Consider the following 17,494-nt stretch of genomic DNA (forward strand, 5'->3'; position numbering starts at 1 on the left):
TCAGAATCAAATGATAGCTAGCTTAATTTGCCATATATGGGCTATCACATGGACCTCATCACTGACCAGCTATATATAGAGATAAGGCATTGTATGACATCACAGTAGAAACATGATGTCATTAGCCATTGTGAGACCTCCACAGGTGCTTATAAAAAGGCCAGACCAGCAGTCTTGGACCTTAAGCTCTGAAAGGCCCATCAAGAACAGGTGGTGCTCCAGCTGCCAAGAGCTTGAAAGAGGCACCATCTGAAATGGCAAGATTCAGACGCAGCCGGAGCCGAAGCCTCAGTCGCCGCCGACGGAGGAGGCGACGTGGAGGTAAAGGTGGAAGGAGGAGAAGGAGACGCCATGGCAGAAGAAGAAAAGGTAATTTTTTTAAAGAAACTATGTTTATATTGAAAGCATAGCTTTTTATGTGTTAGCAGCTCTCTCATAACACAGCTTAGGTATAAGACTTGACCATGTTTTATTTTTCTTGTCTAGGTAGTCACAAACACGGTCACAGGAGGAGAAGGAGAAGAAGAGGCCACAAAGACTAAGCTCCATGGTCTCGGACACTTCTCATTCCTCATTGTGGGCCTCTCAACACCTGCCAAAAAAACCACACCCACAAACCTTCTGAAGAGTAACACCCAAGATGACTTACCCAGAATCAAGGAGGCTGAAACAATTTGAACAATACCACCTGTCAATAAACATTGGCATATTATTTTGCGTCTTGTTTCCTTCATTGTGTCACAAGGGGGGGTAATGGTAAGGTAACAAAGCAAATAAGTGTTGTGCTGAATATTTGGTGGTTGGATGGAGATTGAGCATAGTCTTCTGTGTATCTGTTTAATGGGACTTATTGACCAATCAGTCTGGACAAAGGTTCATGTTCGGCAAGGCTCAAGATAAAGCTTGTTCAAATCTCCACTTGATCATAATGTTCATTGGAAAATGGGCCAATAACTCTTAAATCTTACCTTTCTGAGATGGTTGTTTTAAAGATAAAAGTGGAGACAAAGAATTGTGAATATAATTAACTCATTGGAAGAAAGATGAAATATAAATCAAATGAATGAATAAAGGAAACCTTTTGTATGCTGCTTTAAATTCAGTGGAGCAAAGCTGGGATATAACTCTGAAGAATAAACCAAATAGCAAGCCAGTTATCTGGCTGTAATGCTACACCAACCCTCTTCAATTCAGTTGTATTTAGAAATGGTCAATCTCAACATACATGCCAAATATCTGGAGGAATATTTTTTGTATGAACCTGCCTGAGCATCAAGATACTCATGTGTGACCTTATCTATGACAGAAATACATAAATATTCTACATACAAAAAAGGGTCTTTGCTGACATGGCACCATGGTTTTGATATATCACTTTATGGTTCAGCTAATGCCTTGTTGGTACTTTAAGATGCTCAGTTATATGGATTTTCCAATTTTCCAAAGAACTTAGTCTGCTGTTTTGGCTGACATATGACAATAGGAATTAAAATTGACATGAAACATGGAAATTAAAACAGGAACAGGGGCATAGATTAAAACAATGAAAAATAGATTGAGTGATTGTAGTTTTAGTTTGCAGTGTGAAATACAGTGATTTGAAGAAAAAGAACCTCATCCTCTCAGAAAAAGGACACAATGCTATGAAACAATAAACATCAGCAAGTACATTCAGGTCCTATGAGAATTAAATTACTTGGAAATTGTTCACCAGTGTTTATTAAACTGTGAAGATAAATGGAATCCAGTGGTGGCAGAGCAAAGCAGAGCCTGGTTGTTTTGGCAGGAGGAGGATTGTAATGTTTAGAAGACTCTTGTGACACATACATAATCTCTGATGTGGGAAAATAATTTGTATTAAGTACCCAAGACATAGAAATGCTCCTCTTTTTTCTGAGAAAACCATCATGATTTTTGGAGAGCTGAGTAGGGTCTAAATTCATGTCGTTTGGAATTTATTGTTACCTTGCTTTTGGAAATACACCAGTAATGTATCTCCAAAGGCAAAGAAGCAATAAATTCCATATGTAAATATCCTCTGAAATCTTGAAGTGTTGCTACTACTTGTGGTAGAGGGAATACAAGACTAAATAGATCAGTGGCCTGACTCAGTCTGAGGCAGCTTCCATTTATCCTATGCTAGCCTGCCAATATTACATTCTCATGTTCAAGCATTTGATGCACTCATGGTCATGTTGGAATTTTTTACAACCGTGCATGCTACTTGTAGAAGCTGTAGCTGGGAGGAACTTTTCTGGGCTGAGGTAACTGTCAAGCTATCTAGCATTAACCAATTGTCCCCACCTACTTCTGAATTCAGATAAAGCCCTGCTCAGTGCTTCCCCCCCTCTTGAGTTGTTGAAGTTTGTTGCTGAAAACAGTCATGTTTTTCAGTTTGCTGTTGATCTGTAAATACTTTTTAAAATTCCTTTTCCAATAATGTCTGAGTTATTGAGACTCTAAGTGCCAGTTAATGGACTAATCTGGGAAACAAAGCTATTCTGCTTTGTGAATCCATGCACTTCTGCTGCACAACTTGAGGAATTTAACCAGAAATTGAAAACTCTGCAGCAGATAATTCTCAAGTGGAATTATCAGTGACATTTTGCTACAAAGATTTATACTAGTTAGTTAAATCAGCTTCTTCAACTTGGGGTGGTTAGATACTAACCAATAGTAAGTTGGAGGATAAGCAAATATGACAACTGATTTAACCAGGAATATAGGGAAGGGTTTTGTTCCTTTTTTGTGACTTTTTACACACTGTAAAAGGGCACCTTTCATACAGTGCTGTCATATTGCTTTAGTTTGGTTCATCTCTGAGGGAAATGAACATTCAAGAGGTATCAGTGAGAAAAGGAATATATACTATGCAGCTTCCATTTCAAAACAACTTTTTTTATTCATAAAAAAATGACACAATTGTTTTTCACACAGCCAGACATTTTCATACAAGATGGCCATTAGATAATGATGAACTGCTATGATAAATATTATTATCAGATGACTTGGGAGAAATTTGTAATAAATGTAAGGCAATATATCTATGTTGGCGAGTGTGAAAAAATAGAAAATATCATATAATACAGTTAATGACTAGGATGCAAAAATGAGTCTTTTCCTTATTGCCTTGCCTATGCATGCACAGTCTATGCATCTACAAGTCATTGGACTCAGCTTAGAAAATTAAACTAATTTATTTTGTGACTGATGGTGAAGCCTCCAAGATGTGCTTAATATGGTAACATTGTCACCATATTTAAAGAGGGATGGGGTGGCGAGTTGACATCTTGTTTCAATACTGATAGTACTGTTATCACTTTCCCATTATGATGATGATGATGTTCCTTTGAGGGGAAGGGCAAAGAAAATCCCTCTGACTCAAACTAATGTCCTTCCTTTTTAAGAAGCAATGTTTACATATAGCAAGCACATAACTGATTGATGTTTTTAAAAGATCCAAACACTCTATTTTAGTTTTGGAAGTTGAAAGTAGTGTACCACAAGTAATATTACCTGTAACATGTTACATGTGGGGACAATAAGGGCATTGTGTTTGTTTCCCCAGAAAGTAATGTCTGGTAATGTCATTACTGTTTTCATTGTAACTTTTTCTCTTTTTAAATAATATAACTTCTTCTTATTTGAAAGGCTATAAATGCTTCCTTGGGGGCAGTTAAAGAGAATGTGTCACTTTTTGCCATTCTGTGCTCTTCCTTCCTAGATGCCTATGGTGTTATCCACTGAGAGGCTTCAGTGCCACAAGCAAAATGCAAAACAGGCTACTAAACGTTGGAGGTCCTGCCTGTGGAGTCAGGGTTTGGTAATTTGATTCCCCACTGTACCTTCTGCAAAATGAGCCAGGCTGTCCAGCTTTGCCCAAGCTGAACAGTCTCAGAGTGCTCTGGAAGAAGGGAGTGGTAAACTACTGTTGAGTACTGGATACCTAAGAAATCCTGGCAAGGGTCACCGTAATTCAGAGTCAACTTGATGGCATGAAATGAAAGTGAAGTGCTGTGGAGAGAGTGTTGGGCTAGGATTCAGAAAACTTGGCTTTAAATCCCTCTTGGTTATGGAAGCTTTTTGTGTGTGTGTCTGCGTTTGTAAACATACAAGTGAACAATCTTTACTTTTAAGTCAGAATTTGTGTTCTCAGATTGTGCAGATACATTTTACTTACACCAATACATGGCAGATTTGAAGTGAAAGTGTGCTTTGTGATTTTCAGACGCTCATGGCTATTTTAGCATTAAAAATGCAGAATATTTTTTGTATAGTTTACAAATAATATATCAGTTAAATACATTATGATATCTATTTTGTGCAATATGTGGCAGCTTTTCTTTGTAATAATGCAAACTTCAGAATACAGAAGTTTGGTGGGACTGTAGAAAAAAAATCTGTAAAGCTTAACAATAAAAAAAAGTAGAACTCGCTGTCCTGTTTTTGAAAGGATATCCCTTGTGCTGACAAGTCTTCCATGGCTTGATCTTTCTAGCATCAAGTCAAGAGAGACAAACAGGTCAAAGAAAACTCTGCCAATATTGTATTTTTGCAGGTCGTCAAGATTTGTGGTGAAAAAAGAAAGCCTATGAAGCCAATCCAGATGAGATATCCAAGCTTTGTGCATGTTCCACAATGATAAAACAATTTCATGGGGGGAGGGCAGCTTTTAGCAACAAGAAAAAGGCAGGAAGGTTAGAAACTCTTGACTCATTATTTTCTTAAGGTTTTCATGACCCTTTTTAAAACAGTTACCAACAGTTTTGCTCCTAAAGCTGCTTCTGCTGATGGGTGATTCCAGCAGGAAGAAATAGCTATGCCAACAGCAATACTCTGTGTAAAAAGTATGAAGGACTGGGGGTGAGTGAAAATTCCACTTCTGCAGTCTTTCTCCACCCATTGTCATGGGTTGTTAACTGTCATTAACAGTGGCCTTTCTGGTGTGTGTGGTCCTGACTCTTGATCTTTCTGGGGATGGATTTGTCCGTCTAATGAGCCTATTCAGACCGGTGGGGGGGGGAAGTGAAACCAATGTGGAGAATTTATCAGGGATCTCCTACCAAATTTCCTCAGACTGAAGAAGCTACTTGGACGAGTAGCGAAACGTTTTAACCTAATAAAAAAGAAGTCCAGTTGCCATGACTCAACTTCCAGAACATGCAAACACTGTTAAAGCAGTCCTTGACGTTCTAATAGTGCTTCCAAGAATTTGCAACATTATATCCCATTGAGAGGAAGATTTAGTGTGGGGGGGGGGACTCCAGGAATATTTTCTGTCAGAGTTGGAAAACATGGGTGATCAGGTCAGTTTTTCTTGTCTCCATAAGCTGCTGTTAATAAGTATGTGCCTCTAGAGATTCAAACTCAATTTGGGAATTGCAAGTTTTCTGATACTATACAGACTTTTCTGATGTAGAGGAGATAGAAAGATCAATAGCATAATCGAGGCAGGAACCTGTGAAATCCTATAAAATTAATATTCTAATCCAAGAACTGCTGGGCCCTATATACAAAACACAGTGGACCCTCGACTTACATATTGGAATGGTGGCTGCAGGTCGAAAAGTCTGTAGGTTGAAGCTCCATTGACCTACAATGAGTTGAAAACCGATTAATCCATAACTGGCCATTTTTGTTCCATTTTGTTTTTTTCTCCGTTCTGTAGGTCGAGTCTCCGGCTGCAAGTCGAACCTAAATTTTGTGGCTAGAGAAGGCTGTAAGTCGAAAAGTCTGTAAGTGGAGCCATCTGTAAGTCAAGGGTCCACTGCATTAAAAAAAGCTTGTATGAATGCTTTGTCTCATAATATCTAAATAGAAATTTTAACCTGTATTCCATAATAGGATATTTGAGCTAGAACATATTTTAGATTAAAACTATAATAATGTAGGGCCTAATAATACTTTAATTTTTAAAATAAAACCAATTTAATAAATTCATTTGTATCCACACTATTTCTTCCCCATCCTACGAAGAACACTAAGTACAACCTTTCACTTATTTGTTAGCAAATGCATGCAACTGCCTCATATAGTAAATTACTGGGCTGCAATAGACAGCTTCTCAGTGAAGAATCTTCCAGGCATGGATTGACCACATCTTCCCAATCAGGGCCACTGGATTTCTCTGGACAGAAAGGAATATAAAGGGCTTCCTGTTACAGCTCAACATCATTTCACATACCCTTTGTGTTCTGCTATGTTTTTTTTTTTTTAATCTCTTGTTTTGCTCTTTGGTCCTTCTTTCTTATTTGTTCTGCATACATGATTGTTCTCTCAACATTAATTCCAGGCTACTGTACACAGCTCATCCCCAAGAGATTGTGACTATATCACACCAATATTAGTTTTGTTGGTTTGGCTATGTCATTTCTTTGAGCCATTTCATCCTGCCAACCACAGAACCTTACAAAAATTCCTGGAGCAATTAAAGAATAAAAGGTTTGTGACAAAGGGTATTTTGGTAACTCTGAGGTCCACTTCATACATAACAGTGAAAAATAGGGTCCTGTATTTAACTTCGGTTGACCTTCTCTACCTTCCAAATTGAAGGACATTTGTGTACACAGTCTTCAGTCATTACAGTGAGGAAAAAATTCAAAATTTCTGTAACATGGGAAATGATCCCTCAAAAGTGTTCAAATAAAACTATCTGTTGCAGAATTTCTGTTCATCACACTAAGGTTCTAAAAATTTGAAGACTGTTAATTGTGTTTACTGCAATATTGATTATAATTGGAACCACTTTAACTCTTTGCACTTTTAATTTCCTTTGATTTGTAATAAACAACACAGGATTAAATTCACAGATCACTGTTGTATCAATAATTTACTGGCAAAAAAAGAAGCTGGAAAGTATTCCCTGATAGGTTGGTGTCAGATGGATTCCAAAGAGAAGGACATCACAAACCATATTGTGGGTAACACACTTTTACAAGGAAACTTCAGCTATATTACTTGAAGCAGTTTCTGTTTGGCTTCATGTCAAATGGCTTGATCCATTCAACATATTAAAGGTTTTCTTTCCAAGGAAGAGTGATTACCCTACACGCCCATTCCTGAACTTTCAGTACTGAAGAAATGCTAAATTTATTGAGGTATAAAAGCAATATGTATTGAACAAAGGGGGAGGGGTGTTTAATAACAGCAAAATAGATCTTTCTGGAAACCCATCAAGGCTGCATGTGACTTGTGGCAGCTCCCATCTGGAAGGGGAAGAAGGATCAGTCAACAACAACAACAACAGAAGAGGATTGTCTTAAATACTGTAATAAACCAATACTTTCTGGTGGTGGAATTAATGAATGAATGATATCTGTATGGGCTTGGTAGAGACTGCACACAGTATTTGAGAATGGTCCTTGTGAACTACATTTCCCCAAAATCCCTCATCTGCCATGGCAGTATAGCCAGGGAATTCTGAGAAATGTAGTTTTTTTTAAAAAAGGGGGGGGGGCTTCTCCAGCTTCATGCAGACATCGGTTTAGACTAAGATGATGGGGTAGCTGATGTTAGCTGTCTGCCAGGTTACCAGTGAGAAGGGATTGGTATGTTGTCTGTGGGTGGGCTGCATGAGTAAAGCAGCCAGGCAAGGGGAGGATCTGCAAAACATACAAAGAGCTTAAGAAAGGCTCTCCTTGGCCATCACTTGTCACTGTGTACTGGATGGAGAGAGAGCAAAAGAAAGGGGCCAAGTAGGAGTGCACTTGCTGTATCTTCCTAAGAGCACTTCTACATAAACATGTCACAAAATCATTCATTGCTACACTGCTTATCTCTGCAGTCTTAGTTTTAAAGGAAACATTCAACTGACTGGGATAGGGCAAATCCCTTCTAATATTTTTAGAGATATAGATTTTCTAGTATTCACACTGGCTTCTTAGACTTCACTGTGGTAGCAAAGGCGGTATCATTGTGTGCGGCAGGCCAGGGCTCAGTTAAAATGAATATTCTTGCATATCAAATTGCATGCATTATATATGTGCACTCATATTTATGCTTAAGTATCAGTTGCTCCAAAATTTTTCTTATTGCCACCAGTTCTTGAAGGATAAATATGTGTATTTAAATTCACCTTCCTGGAGGTCTTCAGGGATACTGGTAATTTGGGAAAATAGAAAAAGGTAGGATAAAAATATTTTAAACAAACATTTACAAAATCTGTTCTGGATACCCTGCACTGAACTGGGAAAAGTGGTGTGGTTGGGCTTGGTGACCTATGATGATCCAACTCTTTCATGATTCTGTATATTAAGCACACATTTTACAAGCAGAGACAGCTACAGAAGGAAATCTCTGATAATCCACAAGTTCCCCAAAATTCTATTTCTAGAATTTCTTCTACCCCTCATTCCAACCATATCATAATAAAGTTGTAATGGACACTTTCTTATTGGTTTGGATTCCATTGGTATTGTGGTCACATAATATGGAAACCTCCCTTGTGATTGGACACCTTTGACACAACCCAGATACTCCAACTGCTGTTGTGAGCTAGCAGTTAGCTCTTAGTTTAAATACCTTTTTAGAAAGCCAGTGCAATAGAGTTAAAGTACAATGAAGAGAAATGGAAGATTCTACTTTGTCACTGTCCAGTGCATCTCATCCCGTTGCCCAGAAGGAAAATCTGTGGTATTTTCTGCTCAATTATAATTGAATACACAATATAGATTATTGTTTTATTTGAAAGCAGAAGTAATTCCTTGAAAAAAAGCCAAGCCAATTGAGGAATCATCAGGAAGGCTGTCAGGCAAAATGTCTGCACTACCACACATATTCAATCTGATCTAGATGGGAACATAGTTTTTGCTTTTTTTATAGTTGTGTAGAGGCAGATTTCAACACGTGTCACCTTAGATGCTGGAGGATTTGCTTTGTGCTCAGATTCTGATACTAAAGAGAGTTATCCAGCAGCAGCTGTGAGCTAGATGTGTCAAATAGCCCCAGCATAGTGAAGGCTTGGATAGTAAGGCAGACATTTAGTTCAGGGTTAGGAGGTAAAGGTGGGAGTGGATACCTTTCTCTCCTTGTCTCAGAATGGATTGGTGCTACTGTTATCAACGATCTTTCTTGGGCCATAAGGCTGCTCAGGCATATATGGTTCTCTTAGGGCCATTATCTTTCTTTCTTTTAAATAAAACAGACCCAGATTCCAGTAACATGAAGAAATGAATGGCTACCTGTCTTATCTGACCACCTAAGTGGCTGACAGATGGTCATGAGATGCTAACCATGAAACTGAGATGACTTTTCAGTTTCCCTTTGAAGTGATAATGGAGTCGAATGTTCAAACTCTCAACTTTTATGTACAGCTTAAAATATTTTGCCTCTCTGATGTAACAAATAACTTTCATAAGTTTTTGTGGAGGAAACCAGTGCTATAAACTATGGTGACTGTCATGGGAGTGGGAGTGGGAGAGTAAGGGAACTAAACTTCATACTCCTACATGAAGGAGTGGCCAGAATTCCCAAGGAAATTTATTGTTACCATTAAAATTTAAAATATGTTGGCACGTCTTCAGATAGTAAAGAGAGCCACTGAATGTACTTGGCTTTCACATCAATGTGTGCTATTATGAAGAAGTATCTTTAAACATGCTTATTCCATTCGGTGCATTAAAACTGAGTTTGACATTGTTAAAAATTATTTCAATAGTTGCTGCAAGTAGGACTGGAACAAAGTTCTTCCAGCTGTTTTAGAAAACCACTCCAAAAAAAAGTATGCTTCTGCCATTCTTATTTTTCTTGGTGATACTGCTCCTACTCTTATTACTATGACTACTAATAATGATTTTTAAAAGCTTTATCCTTTGAACCTGTCAGTGAGGATTAAGTGACATGAAGACTGACCCTGATCTTCTATGTAACTTTGCTGCTTAAAGAACATTGGCAGGAAACTGTCAGCCTGAAGACACAATGAAAGGAAGCAAACGCAGCAGAAAAAGTTTCACTGATAACATGTGATCTGAGTAAGTGAGAAGCTTCAGCCTGTCCTCTAGCTGTTGAGGCCAAAGTCTATGCACAGTGCACTTGCTGACTCCAACAAGGTTGTGTCAACCATGCACAGAGCTGGCAACTGACACCTGACATGGAAAGCAAGGAGTCGATGCAAAATGTCTGTGTGTGTGTGTGTCTGTATTTTGCGAGGGACCTGTTATTTTACTGATGTTTCTTTAGGAACTAAATGATTCTTTAGGGCATGATGTTAAAGGTCCTAATGATATCCAGCAAAATATGTAGTCAAACTGGGAACATCTGTAGCTATGCAGATATAGTGGTGGTTTGTTTGGCAAAACTAACATGGAACAAAAGACAGTAAACAACCCACTCCTCAGCTCATTCAGTCCCTTTTTTGTCTTAGCAATTGCTTGCCATTAACATTGTGCCACTAATTTTCATAGTCATCAAACACCTGCTTTGATTGCATAATTTTGATCTATTGTATTTATACTCCATCTTTCCTCCAAGGAGATAATTGTGATATGATTATCTTGTGCTCTTTTCTCCTTGCGGTGACCTCGTGAGGTAGGTTAGAATGGGCAATAGGCACTTGTCCAAGATGGACTAAATGGCTGTTGGCCAACTTGTTGTCTAATGGTTCATACTGTAGCCCTCCCAGTCCTATTCTTAGTCAGTGCCACTGGACTACATTGGCTTTTGATTTGAGCTTTCCTTTTATTCTGATAGTTAAGATTGCAGTGCTTGAGCACATGTGTACAGTATATGTGTTCTGTGCCATCAAGTGAGAACTGGCTTATAAGGGGCACCAACAGGGTTTTCAAGGTTAGTAAGAGACTTAAGGAGTGGTTTTACCAGTTCCACTCCCCCAATGAGTTTCCATGGCCAAGTGGGGATTGGAACATTGCTACTGTTCAGGCCTACCTAGTCCTCTAATTACTACACCACACTGGGAATCCAGTCGCATATATAAATTCTACATTTCTAGCTATTTTAGATAATTATGTGTATGAAAAGCTGGATCAGTTCAGTGGTTTAGATTTCTGACGAGAGCCGGAGGTTAGACGTTCAGTTCCCCACTGTGCCTCCTGGCAGAAGAGAAAGCAAGCTGCACGGTCCCAGGATGTCCCCAGAAGAAGGGAATGGTAAACCATTTTGGAGTATTCTCTACCTAGAAACCCCGGAAAGGGTTGTTGTAAGTCAGAATTTACTTGACGGCACACAATTACAAATTCCTAGGTGCATGAAAAAGCCATGAAAGATAAAACTGTCACCTTACCCCCTCCCAGGCAAGGCCCCTCTTTTTTGTGTGAATTACAGAAGAGAGAATATGAATAGCTGCAGGGGAGTACACTGAGAGAAATGCAGTAATCAGTGTTTCTGGTTGTTTTGCACAGAAGCCATAAGAGAGAGAGAGAGTGTGTGTGTGTGTGTGTGTGTGTGTGTGTGTGTGTGTGTGTGTGTGTGTGTGTGTGTGTGTGTGTGTGTGTGTGTGTGTGTGTGTGTGTGTGTGTGTGTGTGTGTGTGTGTGTGTGTGTGTGTGTGAGAGAGAGAGAGAGAGAGAGAGAGAGAGAGAGAGAGAGAGAGAGAGAGAGAGTGTTTTGATTATAAACCCAGGAAGAAGGTGCAATGTGACCATAATACCGAACTGGAGCCAAACTATACATTAAAAGTAGCCTATCATTAGATGTTGAAATCTGTTAATGTTTCAGAGTCATGATATGAGCAGGCCTTTTTGTCTGAGAAATTAGATTTGCATACAAAAGTCATGGATACTTCTAGGAGTCAAATAACAGAGCAAAGCAAGCTAATTAACAAACTATATGAGTTGTGAAATATGAGGAAATGTCAGTTATTCCTTTTTGCTTAGCAGAGTATGAAGTAGAAAAAAAAACAGTAACAATTAAATGTGGAAAGATCAGTCCAGGCTCATCATACACCCCACCCTTCATTTCTTTTCCACACAAACTGGCAATTTGCATGATAAAATCACTCTAAAAGCAGAAAAAAAAGTATCTTTACTTAGAGTTATCATTTGTAGATACAGTCAAAAGGATAAAAAAGGGAAAAGTGGAATCTCCAACACGTGGAGAGACCTATCATGTTTGCTGCTTGGTTAGAGGAAGAAGGTTATCAACAACAAAGACAATGGAAGCAGGGTAGTAAACAGGAATAGGGGACAGGGATTTGCCTCAAATGCCAGAGGCAGGAGAAACCTTTACAATAAAATTAGGGTAATCACATTAGGTTATAACACTCACTCCCACCAATACCCAGTGTTAGTATGTGCAAGATTGCTATTTCCCCAACATGAAAAGCTCCTGCTACGACAAGCAAACACTCAAAACTTAAGGAAATCGTTTTCTAATAATGGCCTATCTCTAATGTAATACACTTCTTAAAGAAGCACATTATTATTGTCTCCTATCTTGCTTTCTGTAACCCATCGTAAAGTTTTGATCGGAGTCCATTTTGAGCACATATCGCAAACATTTCATACCACTACTGCAATAATATCACATTTACTGCTTTCTATCATCCCCAAATGTGGATATTTTAGGTTTTTCACATTATTGCCTGTTCCAATGTGCCATAAATATGCCATGTTTATTCATTGATAGATTTTAGATATTTCATTGTCCAAGTTTTGAATTTACGTAATTCATCCTCTGAAAGAAAGAAAAAGAAGTTTCATTTACTGGCAGCATTAAAGAGCAGAAACAAATTGTTCCCTATTAGTTAATATATGTGTGGGTGGGGCAAGTTTCCCGTTGTTTCTGTGGCTTTCCTTATGGCTCAGATAGCTAACTGAAAATCACCTTTGGAGTAAACTGAGAGCAACCTCCTGCTTACTTCTAGTTTTTCCTGAAGGTGCTGATGTGGCGCACTGAGATCCAAAAAGATCGGAGAAGGGAGTGTGTGCTATCCCCAAACCTTTGCAATTGCCCACCCCTTTGGCTACTGGTGTAGATAACATTAAAGCCAGAGAATACTGGTATGTGTTTAAGCAAGGCCACTGGCCTTTGGAGTGCATGAAATAACATATCCAAATGATAACATCTGAAGATATGTCCACATCTGTAATTGGTATGTAGATGTTCATTTGAAATGTTAAGGGTTTAAACAGAAAGGCTAAAGGACAGCAGTCTACTCTCGAGATTCTCAAAACAGATGCTGCTTTTTATGAGGAAGGGAATGCAGTGTGTGTTAAGAGTTTTGCTGGGCCCAAAGCAATGACTGTGTGCTATCTGGTTTGCCACTGTGAGAAATAGGCTATTGTGGTGATCTCCTCTGAAGTCCCTATTCCCCCCCAGGCCTTCACAAGGTTCTCGCTCTTCTTCCTTCTTCGCTGCCACCAGATATTAATTTTTTAATATCAATTACTTATAGAGACAAGTGTGCAGTTCAAAACTTATGTCTTTTATTTGATCAGGGAAGTAAATAAACAATAAATATTCTTGGTATAAATCACAGGCTACCAATCACTTGTATTTGAATCACATCTGATATAACTTTAAAACTTTTTTAACTCTCTGTTTCAATTATCATTCTTACAGATCTCTAACTCACTTTCCAGACACAAGTTACACACAGTCTCTCACTCTCGGAATCTCTCCTAGGCTCCATCCACCAGTCTTTATATCCAGCTCCCTCCCTCCTTTGGCTCCGCCTTCCACCCCTCATTGGCTCCTTCTTCAATGTTCTACTGTGACAGACAGGTGAGGGCAGGGCTGTTTGCTACAGCTATACACCTTAATAGGCCAGGAGTCTAATTCAGGATGATTGTTCTTGTGTCCTCAGAACAACCTTCCAGGGAGTAGAAGACACCTTGTCAATGCTAGCTGCAAATCATCAGATCTGTATCCCTTTCTTCTTTGGATGTTCCCCTTTGAATGCCAACTGGGGAATACACCAGCCTGGACCTGGAGTATTTCTTTTCCTTTGATTGAAATTACTGGAAGGGATTTCTTCCCTACCCACCCCCCCGAAAAATAATAGTGAATAAAGCAGGGGTTAGAGGTGACAAAGTTCTACTCATTGCTGCCAGGGCAAGCCCACTGGGATTTTGGATTTGGTAGTTCCTTTATTGTAGATTCTGCTTGTCCTGCCCCATTAGGATTGTTTGGCAAGAATCATTAGTCTGAAGAGCTCTAGCATTTTTATTTTTCACCCTTTAAAATACAGCCAGGAATAACATGATTCTTCCTTGATGCATAATAAAAAGAAATGCCTTCAAAAATGCTTTTCATACAATCATCCAGGAAAAACAGGATTGGGGGCAGTTAATTTCAAACAAGCTTTATGGCCTTTCCAGCTGGCATTACATCAATATCAGGATGTCTGGCATATCTACTACCCCAGATATACTGGCAGAATCAAATAATGAAGGAATGAGGTACGGCATAAGGGAGAGGTCAATACTTTAAAAAGTCTTGTCATTACCATCATCTGAAATCTGAATTTCAGATCATCACACCAAAATTATTTTTGTGGCTAGTTTGAAGTTATGAGAGTTCTTCTTTTGAGTGTCAAATATTCAGTCCTCCCACTGTCCTAAAAGGTTGGACTCTATCTCCTAGAAGGCAGAGTTTCCTTTTAAAACATAAACCTGGTAGGACTAAGCCATGATCTTACCTAGGAAGGTAGGGCCCCAGCAGTGGGAGGTGACTGTGTATTATTGCAGAAATATGTGCCTGCCAAATTTAGGTCATGAATCTGGTCAGTGGAGGAATGGATGGAAAATTACCTTTCCCCTGTATGATTGTCACCTGGATCATGTGTTCACTTGAAAGAACTCTTGTGTTTGGAAGCCAGCACCTAAACATGTAATGAATAAAGTGTTTTCCAAATGATTGTGAGTTCTGAAATGAAGAGGTAAGGCCGGCCAAGAAACCAAAGTGAAATAAATCTTTGGGTTGTCAAACTTAGTAGTAAAACCACAATTTCAAAATCTGATTGAATTAGTAAAAAATAGTGTTTAAAGGGCAGAGATAAAAGATAAAAGTCCAAATGTAGCATTCCATCTGGCTAGGTTTTCTTGATGCTCTAAATGTTAAAATTTCGAATGTTTCAAGCTGGAGACTATTGAGTAACAACTGCTATATTAAGAGCACTTCACTGTCAGTAACCTTGTGTGTACTTGAAATATCTCCACTTTCTGTTCAGTGATACTTTTATGAAAAAGGGAGTACTAGGGAAATGTGATTATATACCAAATTTTCATTTTTTAAAAAGAAAATGATATTGCTAAGCAAACAGGATAACACCATGCTAAAATATTGACCTTGGATACATTGATTCTTACATTAAAGATTGCGTTTGACATTACACAGTAAAAATAATTTTGTTGTTTGAAAAGGTCCTTCATTGGAATAAAATGCTGTCATGTTCCATGCAGCCCTGCAACCTTATACAGTATAAAAAAGAGGGAGAGACAGTGTCAAGGGCTAGGAGATGCTGTGTTGAGTCTGATAGGGTTGTACAGTACTGGAATCATAGCATGTTACTCAAGTTCCATTGAATTCAATGGGACTTTTATGCTCAGAAATAGAACTACACCTTTCCAGGAGAGATACCATGGGCCTTCAAAGAGTCCATCTGTATTTTCTTGAAAGTTCCTTGGTTGAGCAAACTGTGGCTTACATATGGTCATGTTTTAAATCTAAGTGAAACACACGACTTAATGTCTCCTTGAGCTTTGTCTCCCTGAGGTTCTGCCCTAACAGAGCTTAGAAACATTTCTGTTTTGCTTTACAGTCCCTAGCCAGAATGATTTTTGACCAGCATGGCTGGGGGATTCTAGGAGCTGTAGTTAAAAAAAGTAATGTTTCCACATTCTGAGCCTAGTAAGTGATGCCTCCCTTAGTGACATTAATCCGTTCCAGGAAAAACGTCGCTAAGGGATTTCGTCGCTAAGGGATTTTAAAAAGCCCATAGAAACACATTAAAACATGTTTAATGCGTTCGTATGGGCTTCAAAACTGACCTTATGCGAAGATCCTCCATTGCGGCAGCCATTTTGGGTGCCTCTAAAGTGAGGCAAAACAGCGGTTGCCATTTTGTTTTTCCGGCGGCCATTTTGGAACCACCGATCAGCTGGCCGAACACGGGGGCTTTGCGATGATCGCTTCTGCACAATCATCGCAAAGCGATTTTTCTCCATAGGAAACATCCCAAAGCAATCGCTTCTGCGATCGAAAAAAACAGTGTTGCAAAGTGATTTCGTCGCTCAACGGAGCGATCGGTAAGCGAGGCACCACTGGTAATTGTTTTCATACCAGAACATATGCTTCCAGTAATGAAACAAATGTCTCTCTGAGCATGTTAAAAATTTTTTTTAATCACTACGCAGCCAGCTTTTCATAATCTGGGGTGAGTGGAAAGTGCTTTGTGCTTAGCAGTTGGGTTTCCCAGTCAAGCTTTTGCTTCTATATCTTCGTTTCAAATCATAATTGGGGTAATATTGCTCTTCAGTTTCATGGGGAAGGAGGTGGTGTTCTTTTTGTCTCTTGTATTCTTAGCTTGCTAAATAATTGAGAATATAAGTCTATATTTCAAGAGATTTCACTTGTGCCATTTCCCCCCCTACTTCTGCCATTTCCCCCCCCCCCCTTTCCTTTTATATGAAATATTTCAAACACCGGTAATTCAGTTGGGCTTTACTACATGGGAAAATAGCAGAAGTTTTTAATTCTAATGCACACAGTCCCTCAAAAATTTATTGGTGTTTCTTATAATAGACTTGAATGAGGAGAAAAGGGAAATTTGCTGTGATGGGTGAACTCCCTTCAGCTGTGCACAAAATGGGCTTTGTAAAAGCAGGCTTTCTTAGAGGTTTTAAAAGAAATTAAAGTATCTTCCAAAAGGTTTCTTCTGCATCATAATGTTGGTTCATGCAGAGGTGCATTCTCATCCTGCTCTCTTAAAACATGAACTTCCTATGCAAGTCATCTTGGAAAGCTATTCAGAGAGTCACTTGGGTCTCCAAAATGTCTCTTTCCAGGAGCAGAACAGATGGCCACCTCATTTGGAAGAAACCACTGAGACACTTGACCCTACACAAAGCAGACTAACCTAACATTGCCCCACAGCCCCCAAAAGGTGGTCTGGGTAATAATTCAAAGCAATCAGGGAACATTTTAATGCAAATCTTCTTGTTGTTTCTATCCTACCACCATACTGATGTAAGATATGACATGTCTATGATGTAATGTAGCGTTCCAACTATTTTCACAGGTTCTTCAGCCAGTAATCTCTTCTCATTCCTGCATTTCTTTTATTTACTTTTCATCTTACCTTGAATAACCAGCTGTAACAGTCTGTAATTTGATTTCTCATTAGAAGGCTGAAGTATTTCACCTTTCTGCATTTTATGTGCTTTACTATTTCCTTTATTCATTCACTTTCATAATTCTTCAATGATCACCTTCTTGATCCAGGAAATTCATGTAATCTGAAATAAATCCATATTTCAATTATTTTTCTCTTTTGTTTGTAAAGTACATAATTCCATTCCATTTAGTAGAACAAAGAATAC

The 17,494-nt window shown here is 38.8% G+C and overlaps 1 long non-coding RNA gene across 1 annotated transcript in view; it reads left to right on the top strand.

Annotated features, from left to right (window-relative positions):
* Positions 1-17,494, top strand: part of LOC144583225 (uncharacterized) — a 58,639-nt gene continuing 41,145 nt past the window's right edge. Inside the window, exon 1 of the long non-coding RNA XR_013536894.1 lies at positions 1-17,494. This exon is cut by the window's right edge and continues 25,427 nt beyond it. This is a non-coding gene — a long non-coding RNA (uncharacterized LOC144583225).

The sequence above is a fragment of the Pogona vitticeps genome, chromosome 5 (genome assembly GCF_051106095.1).
Source record: "Pogona vitticeps strain Pit_001003342236 chromosome 5, PviZW2.1, whole genome shotgun sequence".
NCBI classification, from domain to species: Eukaryota; Metazoa; Chordata; class Lepidosauria; order Squamata; family Agamidae; genus Pogona; species Pogona vitticeps.